Source organism: Phocoena phocoena, chromosome 17, assembly GCF_963924675.1.
Source record: "Phocoena phocoena chromosome 17, mPhoPho1.1, whole genome shotgun sequence".
NCBI classification, from domain to species: domain Eukaryota; kingdom Metazoa; phylum Chordata; class Mammalia; order Artiodactyla; family Phocoenidae; genus Phocoena; species Phocoena phocoena.
Window position 1 is genome coordinate 47,938,897 of NC_089235.1, and position 13,371 is coordinate 47,952,267.

General features: G+C 38.5%; 1 protein-coding gene across 1 annotated transcript in view; it reads right to left on the reverse strand.

Annotated features, from left to right (window-relative positions):
- Positions 1-13,371, reverse strand: part of SLC25A32 (solute carrier family 25 member 32) — a 46,369-nt gene that overhangs the window by 19,833 nt on the left and 13,165 nt on the right. The gene's annotated exons all lie outside the window — the stretch shown is intronic.

A 13,371-nucleotide genomic window follows, 5' to 3' on the forward strand; every position in this document is an offset into this window, starting at 1 on the left:
CAGACCCATCAATGACCATTTGCCTTGCCTGTCTTACAGTCTGAAATGCAATGGGAAAGATTATGGGAAGACGTCAGTTAACTGAAAGTACAAAGCTTTTCAACCCGAAGTGACCTAGGTGGGAGGTGATAACATCGTTCCCATCTGAAAGTTGTTGCGATGGTTTCAGTGAACTTAGTAGGGGGCTTCATCCCAATTCCTGCTCTACCAGTGTCCATGTCTCAAAACTTACTGTAATCATTGGTACCATTGGCAGCCTCAGTTGGAGCCAAGATTTGTGAGCCCTGGAGAGGGTAAGGCCATTAATGCCACCAGCTGAATGGACTATATTGTGAGCAGACCCACAGCATTTGGTCTGCAGAGCTAAGAGCTGTTATCTTCCATTGGCAGCGTCAGCTTAGCTCACAGTTCTGCTGCTTAGTTGCTTGGTGGGTGTGGAAGGTGAGCTTTGCCCAGCCTGATTCCTGTGTTCATCTCATTGGCTCCCCTGTTGGGCAGATACACAGTGTTCTGCATTCCACACTTAAGCAAATTGCGAAAAAAGTATTCTATTCTCATGTAGGTTTGTTTATGTGCATGTGTGGATGTGTTTTAATTATGTGTATTTAACTCTTTAAACTCTCTTAGATTTTAATTTATCCTGTAAATTTCTGTATGTATAATTTAAAAACAAGAGCCTCCAACAGCAACAGCATGTGGAAGATACAGATTTGTCATTTCTTCCTCCCCTCCTTCCTCTGGTCTCCTCTGCAAACTCCAAATCATCTACACGTTCAGGTACTGTGCCTCGGAAAGGAATCATAGTGGGATTCTAGTTCTTTACAACTGAACAGTGTCAAGAAACTAAATAAAAAGGAACGTTACCATTCCCACCTGCCCTTATTTCCAAAGAACCAGATTTTTGCTTCCCAGTTCCAAAGAAAACAGTTGAGGGCTTCAGGGTTGTTTTTAAATTTGGTTTGAGAGTCCACGTGAAAACCAGACTCTGAGGTGACTGCTTTCTTCCCTTGGCCTGGATGGAGCACCGCAGTATCAAAGTAGATCTTTCAGGAAAGTGCCGCCATCCTGTATCCTATTTAATTCCTTCCTTTCTTCCCACCAGTGTGGTCACAGGGCTGTTTTTCTTAAAGGTATTCTGGCTGCTGAATGCCATTCTCACCTCAGAGCAGTTTTGAGATTTAACTGGGGAAACAGAAGGAAACAGGAATGTTTGGGAACCAAAATCACGAAGAGCAGAAATCCTGGTTTGAGTTTGTGTGTTAGCACCTGTCCCACGCCTCCTCTGTACCCATGTCAGTTTCCTGTTTGACATAGAGTATCAAGGAAGGGCCTCAGAGACATGGATTAGTACAGAAAGAAGTCAATCCTACCATTGTCATTTGTACACATTAATAAAGTCCTGATGAGGACCTGATTTTTGTTTGTTTGTTTTCCTTTAAAATCCAACCCTATTGTATTTGTATTTAAAATTTGTACACATTTGTATAATCTGTTCCTTGTGGTATTTGGTACTGTTAGAGGAAAACCTTTGGATTCAAACCTTCTTGCAGTTTTTATATCATTGTTTTATTTTGTCTTTTAAATAAATTCTAGCAGTTTGATCCAAATCCCATTACAGTTGTATAAAGAAATAAAATTTTGTACTTACATTAAAAATCACATTTTTAATATTTGTAAAGAAAAAAATTATTTCAAGCATCTTTTCTGACCACTATGGTATGAAATTAGAAATCAACCACAGAAAGAGTAATGAGAAGAGAAAAGAAAAAGAAAAAACCCCACGATTATATAGAGATTAAATAACATGCTACTAAAAACCCAATGGGTCAACGATGAAATCTAAGAGGAAATTTAAAAATACCTTGACAAAAATGACAATGAAAACACAACCATACAAAATCTATGGGATGCAGCAAAAGCAGTCCTGAGAGAGAAGCTCACAGCAATAGAGGTCGTCCTCAAAAAGCAAGAAAAATCTCAAATCACCTAACCTACCACCTAAAAGAAAAAAGGACAAACAAAACCTAAAGTTGGCAAAAGGAAGGAAATAATAAAGATAAGAGAGGAAATAAATTCAGAGGTTAAAAAAACAATAGAAATAGTCAATAAAACCAAGAGCTGCTGTTTTGAAAGGGTAAACAAAATCCACAAACTTCTGGCCAGGCTCCCCAAGAAGAAAAGAGAGAGGACACAAATAAACAAATTAAGAAATGAAAGGAGAAATAACCAACACCACAGAAATACGAAAAGGCCATAAGACAATACTATGAACAATTATATGCCAACAAACTGGACAACCTAGAAGAAGTGGACAAGTTTCTAGAAACATACAGCCCACCAAAAACTGAATCAAGAAGAAATAAATACTCTGAACAGAATGATCACTAAAAGTGAAATAGAAACTATATAGAAAAAAACCCAACCAAACAAAACCCATAAACCTCCCAGCAAACAGAAGTCCAGGACTGGTGGCTTCACTGGGGAATTCTATCAAACATACTAAGAACTTATACCAATCCCTCTCAAACTCTTCCAAAAGAAAAGAAACACTTAATAAACTAAAGTCCAGGACCAGATGGCTTCACAGATGAATACTACCAAACATTTAGAGAAGAGTTAACACCTATCATTCTGAAATTGTTCCAAAAAACTGCAGAGGAAGTAACAGTTTCAAATTCATTAAATGAGGCCATCAACACCCTGATACCAAAAGCAGACAAAAAAAAATCACTAAAAAGGAAAATGATAGGTGAGTATCACTGATGAACATAGATAGGAAAACCCTCAACAAAATACTAGCAAACCGAATTCAACAATACATTATGACGATCATACACCATGATCAACTGGGATTTATCCCAGGGATACAAGGATTTTTCAATACCTGCAGATCAATGTGATATACAACATGAATAAATTGAAGAGTAAAAACCAAAAGATCATCTCAACAGATGCAGAAAAAGCTTTTAACAAAATTCAACACCCATTTATGATAAGAAAAAAAAAACACCTCTCCAGAAGGTGAACACAGAGGGGACATGCCTCAACATAATAAAGGCCATATATGGCAAACCAATAGCTAACATCATAATAGTGAAAAGCTGAAAGCATTTCCTCTAAGATCAGAAACAAGACAAGGATGTCCATTCTCGCCACTTTTATCCAACATAGTTCTGGACGTTCTAGCCATGACAATCAGAGAGAAAAAAGAAATAAAAGAAATTCAAACTGGAAAAGAAGAAGTAAAGTTGTCACTGTTTGCAGATGACATAATACTACACATAGAAAATCCTGAAGACGCTGCGAGAAAACTGCTAGAGCTCATCCATGAATATGGTGAAGTTGCTGGATACAAAATTAATATATAGAAATCTGTTGCATTTCTATACACCGATAATGAAATATCAGAAAGAGAAATTAAAAAAACAATTCCATTTACCACTGCATCAAAAAGAAAATACCTACTAATAAACCTACCTAAGGAGGCAAAGGAACTGTTTTTGAAAACTATAAGATGTTGATGAAAGAAATTGAAGATGATACAAACACATGGAAAGATATACCAAGTTCTTCTTGGATTGGAAAAATCAATATTGTCAAAACAACTATATTACCCAAGACAATCTACAGATTCAATACAATCCCTCAAATTACCAATGGCATTTTTCACAGAACTAGAACAAAAATTTTGTAAATTTGTATGGAAACACAAAAGACCCCAAATAGCCAAAACAATTGAGAAAGAAGAACAGAGCTGGAGGAATCACACTTCCTGACTTCAGACTATACTACAAAGCTACGGTAATCAAAACGGTATGGTACTAGTACAAAAACAAACATATAGATCCATGGAACAGGATAGAAAGCCCAGAAATAAACCTACGCACTTATGATCAATTAATTTATGACAAAGGAGGAAAGAATATACGATGGACAAAAGACAGTCTCTTCAATAAGGAGTGCTGGGAAAATTGGACAGCTACATGTAAAAGAATTAGAACATTCTCTAACAAAACATACAAAAATAAACTCAAAATGTATTAAAGACCTAAGTGTAAGGCCTCTTACAGGAAAACATGGGCAGAACACTCTTTAAAATAAATTGCAGCAATATTTTTTTGGATCCATCTCTTAGAGTAATGAAAATAAAGACGAAAATAAACAGATGGGACCTAATTAAACTCAAAAGCTTTTGCACAGCAAAGGAAACCATAAACAAAACGAAAAGACAACCCACAGAATAGGAGAAAATATTTGCAGATGATGCAACCAACAAGGGATTAATTTCCAAAATATACAAACAGCTCATACAGCTTAATATCAAAAGAATAAACAACCCAATCAAAAAATGGGCAGAAGGCCTACATAGACATTTTTCCAAAGAAGACATCCAAATAGCCAACAGGCACATGAAAAGATGCTCAACACTCCTAATTATTAGAGAAATGCAAATCAAAACTACGATGAGGTACCACCTCACACCAGTCAGAATGGCCATCATTAAAAAATCTACAAATAATAAATGCTAGAGAGGGTGTGGAGAAAAGGGAGCCCTCCTACACTGTGGGAGGAATGTAAATTGGTATAGCCATTACAGAGAGCTGTATGGACGTTCCTTAAAAAAATAAAGTTATCTTATGATACTACAATCCCACTCCTGGGCATATACCCGGAGAAAGCTCTCATTTGAAAAGATACATGCACCCCAATGGTCATAACAGCACCATTTATAATAGCCAAGACATAGAAGCAACCTAAGTATCCATCAACAGATGAATGGAAGAAGGAGATGTGGTACATACATACAATGGAATATTACTTAGCCATAAAAAAGAATGAAGTAATGCCATCTGCAACAACATGGATGGACCTAGAGATTATCACATTAAGTGAAATAAGTCAGAGAAAGACAAACTTATGATATCACTTATATGTAGCATCCAAAAAAATGCTATCAATGGACTTATGTACAGAACAGAAATAGAATCACAGACATGCAAACAAACTTGAGGCTGCCAGAGCGGATATGGGGAGGGGGGTGGGGAGATAAGTTGGGAGTTTGGGATTAATCTATACACACTACTATGTATAAATGAGATAAACAGCAAGGACCTACTGTATAGCTCAGGTAACTATATTCAGTGTCTTGTAATAATGTGTAGTGAAAAAAAGTATATGAAAAAAATATATGTATCTGAATCATTTTTTTAAATAAATAAAATATTTAGGAATAAACCTGATCAAGGAGATGAAAGACTTATACACTGAGAACTATAAAATATTGATAAAGCAAACTGAAGATGAAAAATGGAAAAATATCCTATGCTCTTGGGTTAGAAGAATCAATACTGTTAAAATGGCCATATCTACAAATTTAATGAGATCCCTATCAAATTACCCATGACATTTTTCACAGAACTAGAAAAAATAACTCTAAAATTTACCTGGAACCACAAAAGAACCAGAATTGTCAAAACAATCCCAAGGAAAAAGAACAAAGCTGGAGGCATAACCCTCCAAGACTTCAGACACTACTACAAAGCTACAGTAATCAAAACAGTGTGGTATGGGCACAAAAACAGACAGATGGGTCAATGGAACAGAATACAGAGTCCAGAAATAAACCCACACACCTACAGTCACTTAACCTTTGACAAAGGAGGCAAAAATATACAATGGAGAAAAGACAGCCTCTTCGGCAAGTGGTTTTGGGAAAGCTGGACAGCTGCATGTAAATCAATGAAGTTAAAACACTCACTAACACCATATACAATAATAAGCTGAAACTGGCTTAAAGTCTTAAATATAAAACATGCCACCATAAAACTACGAGAATACAACATAGGCAAAACATTCTCTGACATAAAATCATACCACTGTTTTCTTAGGTCAGTCTCCAAGGCAAAAGAAATAAAAGCAAAAATAAATAAATGGGTCCTAATCAAACTTACATGTTTTTGCACATCAAAGGAAATGATAAACAAAAAGAAAAGATAATCTACGGACTGGGAGAAAATATTTTCAAATGATGCAGCCAACAAAGGCACAATTTCCAAAATATACAAACACCTCATACAGTTCAACAACAAAAAAACCAAACACCCAATTAAAAAAATGGGCAGAAGACCTGAACAGACATTTTTCCAAATTGGAAATGCAGATGGCCAACAGGCACACGAAAAGCTGCTCAACATCGCTAATCGTCAGGGAAATGCAAATCAAAGTCACAATGAGCGATTACCTAATACCCATCAGAATGGCAAGCATCAAAAGGAACACAAACAACAAATGTTGGGAAAGTTGTGGAGAGAAAGGAACACTTTTACACTGTCAATGGGAAAGCAAATTGGTGCAGCCATTGTGGAAAACAGTATGGAGGTTTCTCAAAAAAAAAATAACAAAACTAAAAACAGAGCTACCATATGACCCAGAAATTCCACTCCTGGGTACATATCCAGGGGAAAAAAAAAAAAAAAAAACACTCACTAACTTGAAAAGATACGGGCACTCCAATGTTCATAGCAACATTATTTGCAATTGCCAAGACATGGAAGCAACCTAAGTGTCAATCAACAGGTGAATGGATAAAGAAGCTGTAATACAATATATCTGCAAAATGGAATACTCAGCTATAAAAAAAAATTAAAATTTTGCTATTTGCAGCGACATGGATGGACTTGAAGGGCATCATGCTAAGTGAAATAAGTCAAAGACAAATACTGTATGATATCACTTATATGTGGAATCTAAAAAATACAACAAACTAGTGACTATAACAAAAAAGCAGCAGACTCACAGATATAGAGAACAAACTAGCAGTTACCAGTGAGTAGAGGGAAGGGGGGAGGAGCAATATAAGGGTAGAGGATTAAAATGTACAAACTATCAGGTATAAGTTGTAAGAATATATTGTAGTTTGAGGGGCAGGGCCTTGGGGGACTCTGGATGGAGTGGGTGGTGGAGGTGGTAGGAAGCGGAGCCCAGAGTGCCAGGAAAAGCTTGGACACTTTTCTACCATGCTGATGGCATTCTAAATATATTTGTCAGTTTTCCCAAATTTTAACTGAAGAAAGCCTTAAGAATTTATGCTTAAGTACTAAAGCGTGACTGCCAATTATCAGGCTTTCAGGATAAATCTGGAAAACCTTAGCAAGCTGGAACTCCTAACACTACTGAGTATTATCAAAGGAGAGCTTGAAGCAGGGGACCTTGTTATAGAAGCTTTAAAGAATTAGCTGAAAGAGTCTTGAGGTCTGCTCTCTGCAGTGGGGGCAGGGGCTGAGGGCACAGCCAGCAGGCAGTACACCATGGGCTCTGAGGCAGCCCGCTGAAAGTTAAAGAAATATTAATAGAAGATTAAGTAGGACTTGAGTTCACCTCCTCTCACAAAAACATAAAACTCACAATTAACTGCTGAATATCCATGGACAAAAAAGACTGGAACCTACCAAAAAAGATATTCTACACCCAAAGACAAAGAAACAACGAGACAGTAGGAAGGGTGCATTCACGATACAATCAAATCCCATATCTGCTGGGTGGGTGACCCACAAACTGGAAAATAACTGTATCGCAGAGGTTCTCCCACAGGAATGAAAGTTCTGAGCCCCACGTCAGGCTCCCCAGTTTGGGGGTCAGGCACTGGGAGAGGCCCCCCAGAGCATTTGGCTTTAAAGACCAGCAGGGTTTCATCGCAGGAACTCCACTCCTGAAGAGCACAGAGAAGGTCTCATGCGCACTGGGACCCAGGGAGAAAGAAGTTACTTCACAGAAACCTGGGCCAGACCTACCTGCTGGTCTTGGAAGGTCTCCAGGGGAAGCAGGGGGCAGTTGTGACTCACTGTGGGCACAAGGACACTGGTGGAGGAGGTACCGGGGAGTACTCACTGACGTGAGCTCTCCTGGAGGCAGCCATCTTGACACCAAGACCTGACCCCACCCAACAGCCTGTAGGCTCCTGTGCTGGGATGTCTCAGGGCAAACAACCAGCATGGTGGGAACACAGCCCCACCCATCAGCAGACAGGCTGCCTAAAGTCTTCTGGAGCCCACAGGCACCTCTAAACACACCCCTAGAAACGGCCATGCCCACCAGAGGGACAAGACTCAGCTCTACCAACCAGAGAGCAGGCTCCAGTTCCTCCCACCAGGAAGACCGCACAAGCCTCGTAGACCAGCTTCACCCACCAGGGGGCAGACACCAGAAGCAAGAAGAATTATAATGCTGCAGGCTGCAGAACACAGAAAGACAAAATGAGATGGCAGAGGAATATGTTCCAGACGAAGGAACAAGACAAAACCTCAGAAGAACAGCTAGGTGAAGTGGAGATAGGCAATCTACCTGAAAAAGAATTCAGAGTTATGATAGTAAAGATGATCCAAGATCTCGGAAAAAGGATGGAGGTACAAACCAAGAAGATACAAGAAATGTTTAACAAAGAACCAGAAGAGATAAAGAACAGAGTTGAACAATACAATAACTGAATTGAAAAATAAAGTAGAAAGAATCAATAGCAGAATAAATAAGGCAGAAAAATGAATAAGTGACCTGGAAGACAGAATGGTGGAAATTATCGCCACAGAAGAGAATAAAGAAAAAAGAACAAAAAGGTATGAAGACAGTTTAAAAGACCTCTGGGACAACATTAAACGCACCAATATTCACATGACAGGGGTCCCCAGAAGGCAAAGAGAGAAAGGATCTGAGAAAACATTTGAAGAGATAATAGCTGAAAACTTCCCTAGGGGCTTCCATGGTGGTGCAGCAGTTGGGAGTCTGCCTGCCGGTGGGGGGGATGCGGCTTTGGGCCCTGGTCTGGGAGGATCCTGTGTGCCGCGGAGCAACTGGGCCCATGCGCCGCTGCTGCTGAGCCTGCGCTCTGGGGCCCGAGAGCCACAACTGCTGAAGCCCACATGCCGTGAATACTGAGGCCTGCGTGCCTTAGAGCCCATGCTCCACGGCAGGAGAGGCCGCCGCAGTGAGAGGCCCACACACCGCGGCGGGGAGTGGCCCCCGCTTGCCGTGGCTGGTGGGGCCAGCGCAGCCAAAAATAAATAAATAAATAAAACAAAAAACAAAAACTTCCCCAATATGGGAAAGGAAACAGTCACCCAATTACAAGAAGCACAGAGAGCATCACAAAGGATAAACCCAAGGAGGAAAACACCAAGACACATTAATCAAATTGACAAAAATTAAAGACAAAGAGGAAATATTAAAAGCAACAAGGGAAAAGCAACAAATAACATACAAGGGAATCCCCATAAGGTTATCGGCGGATTTTTCAGCAAAAACTCTGCAGGCCAGAAGGGAGTGGCACAATATATTTAAAGTGGTGAAAGGGAAAAACCTACAACCAAGAATACTCTGCTCAGCAAGAATCTCGTTCAAATTTGAAGAAGAAATCAAAAGCTTTACAGACAATCAAAAGCTAAGAAAATTCAGCACCATCAAACCACCTTTGCAACAAATGCTAAAGGACACTGTTGGTGGGAATGTAAATTTATACAGCCACTAATAGAGAACAGTATGGAGGTTCCTTAAAAAACTAAAAACAGAACTACCATACGGCCCAGCAATCCCACTACTGGGCATATACCCCAAGAATACCATAATTCAAAAAGAGACATGTACCACAATGTTCACTGCAGCACCATTTACAAAAGCCAGGACATGGAAACAACCTAAATGTCCATGGACAGATGAATGGATAAAGAAGATGTGGCACCTATATACAATGGAATATTACTCAGCCATAAAAAGAAACGAAATGGAGTTATTTGTACTGAGGTGGATGGACCTAGAGACTGTCATACAGAGTGAAGTAAGTCAGAAAGAGAAAAACAAATACCATATGCTAACACATATATATGGAATCTAAAAAAAAAAAAAGGTTCTAATGAACCTAGGGGCAGGACAGGAATAAAGATGCAGACATAGAGAATGGACTTGAGGACATGGGGAAGGGTAAGGGTAAACTGGGATGAAGTGATAGAGTGGCATGGAAATATATACACTACCAAGTGTAAAACAGATAGCTAGTGGGAAGCAGCCGCATAGCACAGGGAGATCAGCTCGGTGCTTTGTGTCCACCTAGAGGGGTGGGATAGGGAGGGTGGGAGGGAGACCCAAGAGGGAGGAGATATGGGGATATATGTATATGTATAGTTGATTCACTTTGTTATACAGCAAAAACTAACACAATATTGTAAAGCAACTACACTCCAATAAAGATGTTAAAAAAAATGCTAAAGGAACTTGACTAGGCAGAAGAGAAAAGGCCACAACTAGAAACAAGAAAATTACGAATGGAAAGCTTACTAGTAGAGGAAAACATACAGTAAAGGTAGGAAATCACCCACACACAAATATGATATCAAAACCAGTAACTGCGAGGAGAGAACAAATGAAGGATACTGGAAATCCATTTGAAATTAAGATACCAGCAACTTCAAACAATATTGTATATATAAGGACTGCTATAGCAAAACCTCATGGTAAGCACAAACCAAAAATCTACAACAGATACTCAAAAAAAGAAAAAAGAATCCAAACACAACACTAAAGATAGTCTTCAAATCACACGAGAAGGTAACAAAAAAGGAAAGGAAGAAAAAAATACCTACAAAAATAAATCCAAAACTATTAGCAAAATGGCAATAAGAACATACATATTGGTAACTACCTTAAATGTAAATGCATTAAATGCTCCAACCAAAAGACAAAGACTGGCTGAATGGATATAAAAAGAAGATCCGTATATATGCTGTCTAGAAGAGACCCAATTCAGATCTAGGGACACATACAGAATGAACACGAGAGGATAGAAAAAGGTACTCCATGCAAATGGAAATCAAAAGAAAGCTGGAGTAGAAATACTCACATGAGACAAAATAAACTGTAAAATAAAGACTGTTAGAAGAGACAAAGAAGGACACTACATAACGATCGAAGAATCAATTCAAGAAGATATATATCATATATATATATATATATATATATATATATATATACACACACACACACACACACATCCAATATAGGAGCACCTCAATATATAACACAAATGTTAACAATCATAAAAAGAGAAATTGACAGTAACACAATAATAGTGGGGGGGTTTAACACCCCACTTACATCAGTGTACACATCATTTAGACAGAAAATCAATATGGAAACACAGGTTTAAATGACACATTAGGCCAGATGGAGTTACTTGATATTTATAGAGCATTCCATCTGAAAGTAGCAGAATACACATTCTTCTCAAGTGCACATAGAACATTTTCCAGGACTGACCACATGCTGGGCCACAAAGCAAGCCTCAGTAAATTTAAAAAAATTGAAATTTATTGAATTTCACAACATTATGAGATTACAAATCAACTACAAGAAAAAAAACGGTAAAAACCCCACAAACACGTGGAGGCTAAACAATATGCTACTAAACAACCACTGGATCACTGAAGAAATCAAAGACGAAATCAAAAAATACCTAGATACAAATGAAAACAAAAACACGATGATCTAAAACCTATAGGATGCAGTAAAAGCACTTCTAAGAAGTTTATAGCAATACAATCTTACCTCAGGAAACGAGAAAACTCCCAAATAAACAACCTAACCTTACACCTAAAGCAAATAGAGAAAAGAACAAACAAAACCCAAAGTTAGCAGAAGGAAAGAAATCATAAAGATCAGAGCAGAAATAAATGAAATAGAGACAAAGAATACAAAAGATCAATGAAACTTAAAGCTGGTTCTTTGAAAATATAAACAAAATTGATAAACCTTTAGCCAGAGTTATCAAGAAAAAAGGGGTGAAGGCTCAAATCAAAATTAGAAATGAAAAAGGAGAAGTTACAACAGACTCCACAGGAATACAAAGGATCATAAGAGACTATTACAAGCAACTATATGCCAATAAAATAGATAACCCAGAAGAAATGGACAAATTCATAGAAAGGTACAATCTCCCAAAACCGAACCAGGAAGAAATAGAAAATATGAACAGACCAATCACAAGTGCTGAAATTGAAACTGTGATTTAAAAACTCCCAAAAGGGCTCCCCTGGTGGCGCAGTGGATAAGAATTTGCCTGCCAATGCAGAGGACACAGGTTCGATCCCTGGTCTGGGAATATCCCACATGCCGTGGAGCAACTAAGCCCCTGTGCCACAACTACTGAGCCTGTGCTCTAGAGCCCATGAGCCACAACTACTGAAGCCCGCGTGCCTAGAGCCCATGCTCTGCAACAAGAGAAGCCACCGCAATGAGAATCCCGAGCACCACAATGAAGAGTAGCCCCCGCTCGCGACAACTAGAGAAAGCCTGCATGCAGCAATGAAGACCCAACACAGCCAAAAATAAATATTTGAAATTTAAAAACAAACAAAAACCTCCCAACAAACAAAATCCAAGACCAGATGGCTTCACAGGTGAATTCTATCAAACAGTTAAAGAAGAGTCAACACCTATCCTTCTGAAACTATTTTAAAAAATTGCAGCAGTAGGAACACCCCCAAACTCATTCTATGAGGCCACCATCACCCTGATACCAAAACCAAAGATACCACAAAAAAAGAAAATTACAGGCCAATATCACTGATGAACATAGACGCAAAAATCCTCAACAAAATACTAGCAATCTGAGTCCAACAACACATTAAAAGGATCTACACCATGATCAAGTGGGATTTATCCCAGGGATGCAAGGATTTTTCAATATCTGCAAATTAATCAGTGTGATACTCCACATTAACCAACTGAAAAGTAAAAACCATATGATCATCTCAATAAATGCAGAAAAAGCTTTTGATAAAATTCAACACCCAATTATAAAAACTCTCCAGAAAGTGGGCATAGAGGGAACATATCTCAACATAATAAAGGCCATATATGACAATCCCACAGCTAATGTGTGAAAAGCTAAAAGTATTTCCTCTAAGATCATGCACAAGACAAGAATGTCCACTCTTGCCACTTTTATTCAACATAGTTTTGGAAGTCCTAGCCATGGCAATCAGAGAAGAAAAAGAAAGAAAAGGAATCCAAATGGGAAAAGAAGAAAAACTATCACTGTTTGCAAATGCCATTATACTATACATAGAAAATCCTAAAGATGCCACCAGAAAACTACTAGAGCTCATCGATGAATTTGGTAAAGTTGCAGGACACAAAATTAATACACAGAATTCTGTTGCATTTCTTTATGCTAACAATGAAAGATCAGAAATTGAGGAAACAATCCCATTTACCATCACATCAACAAGAATAAAATGTCTAGGAATAAACCTAAGGAGGCAAAAGACCCGTACTTCAAAAACTATAAGACATTGATGAAACATCAAAGATGACACAAAACAGATGAAA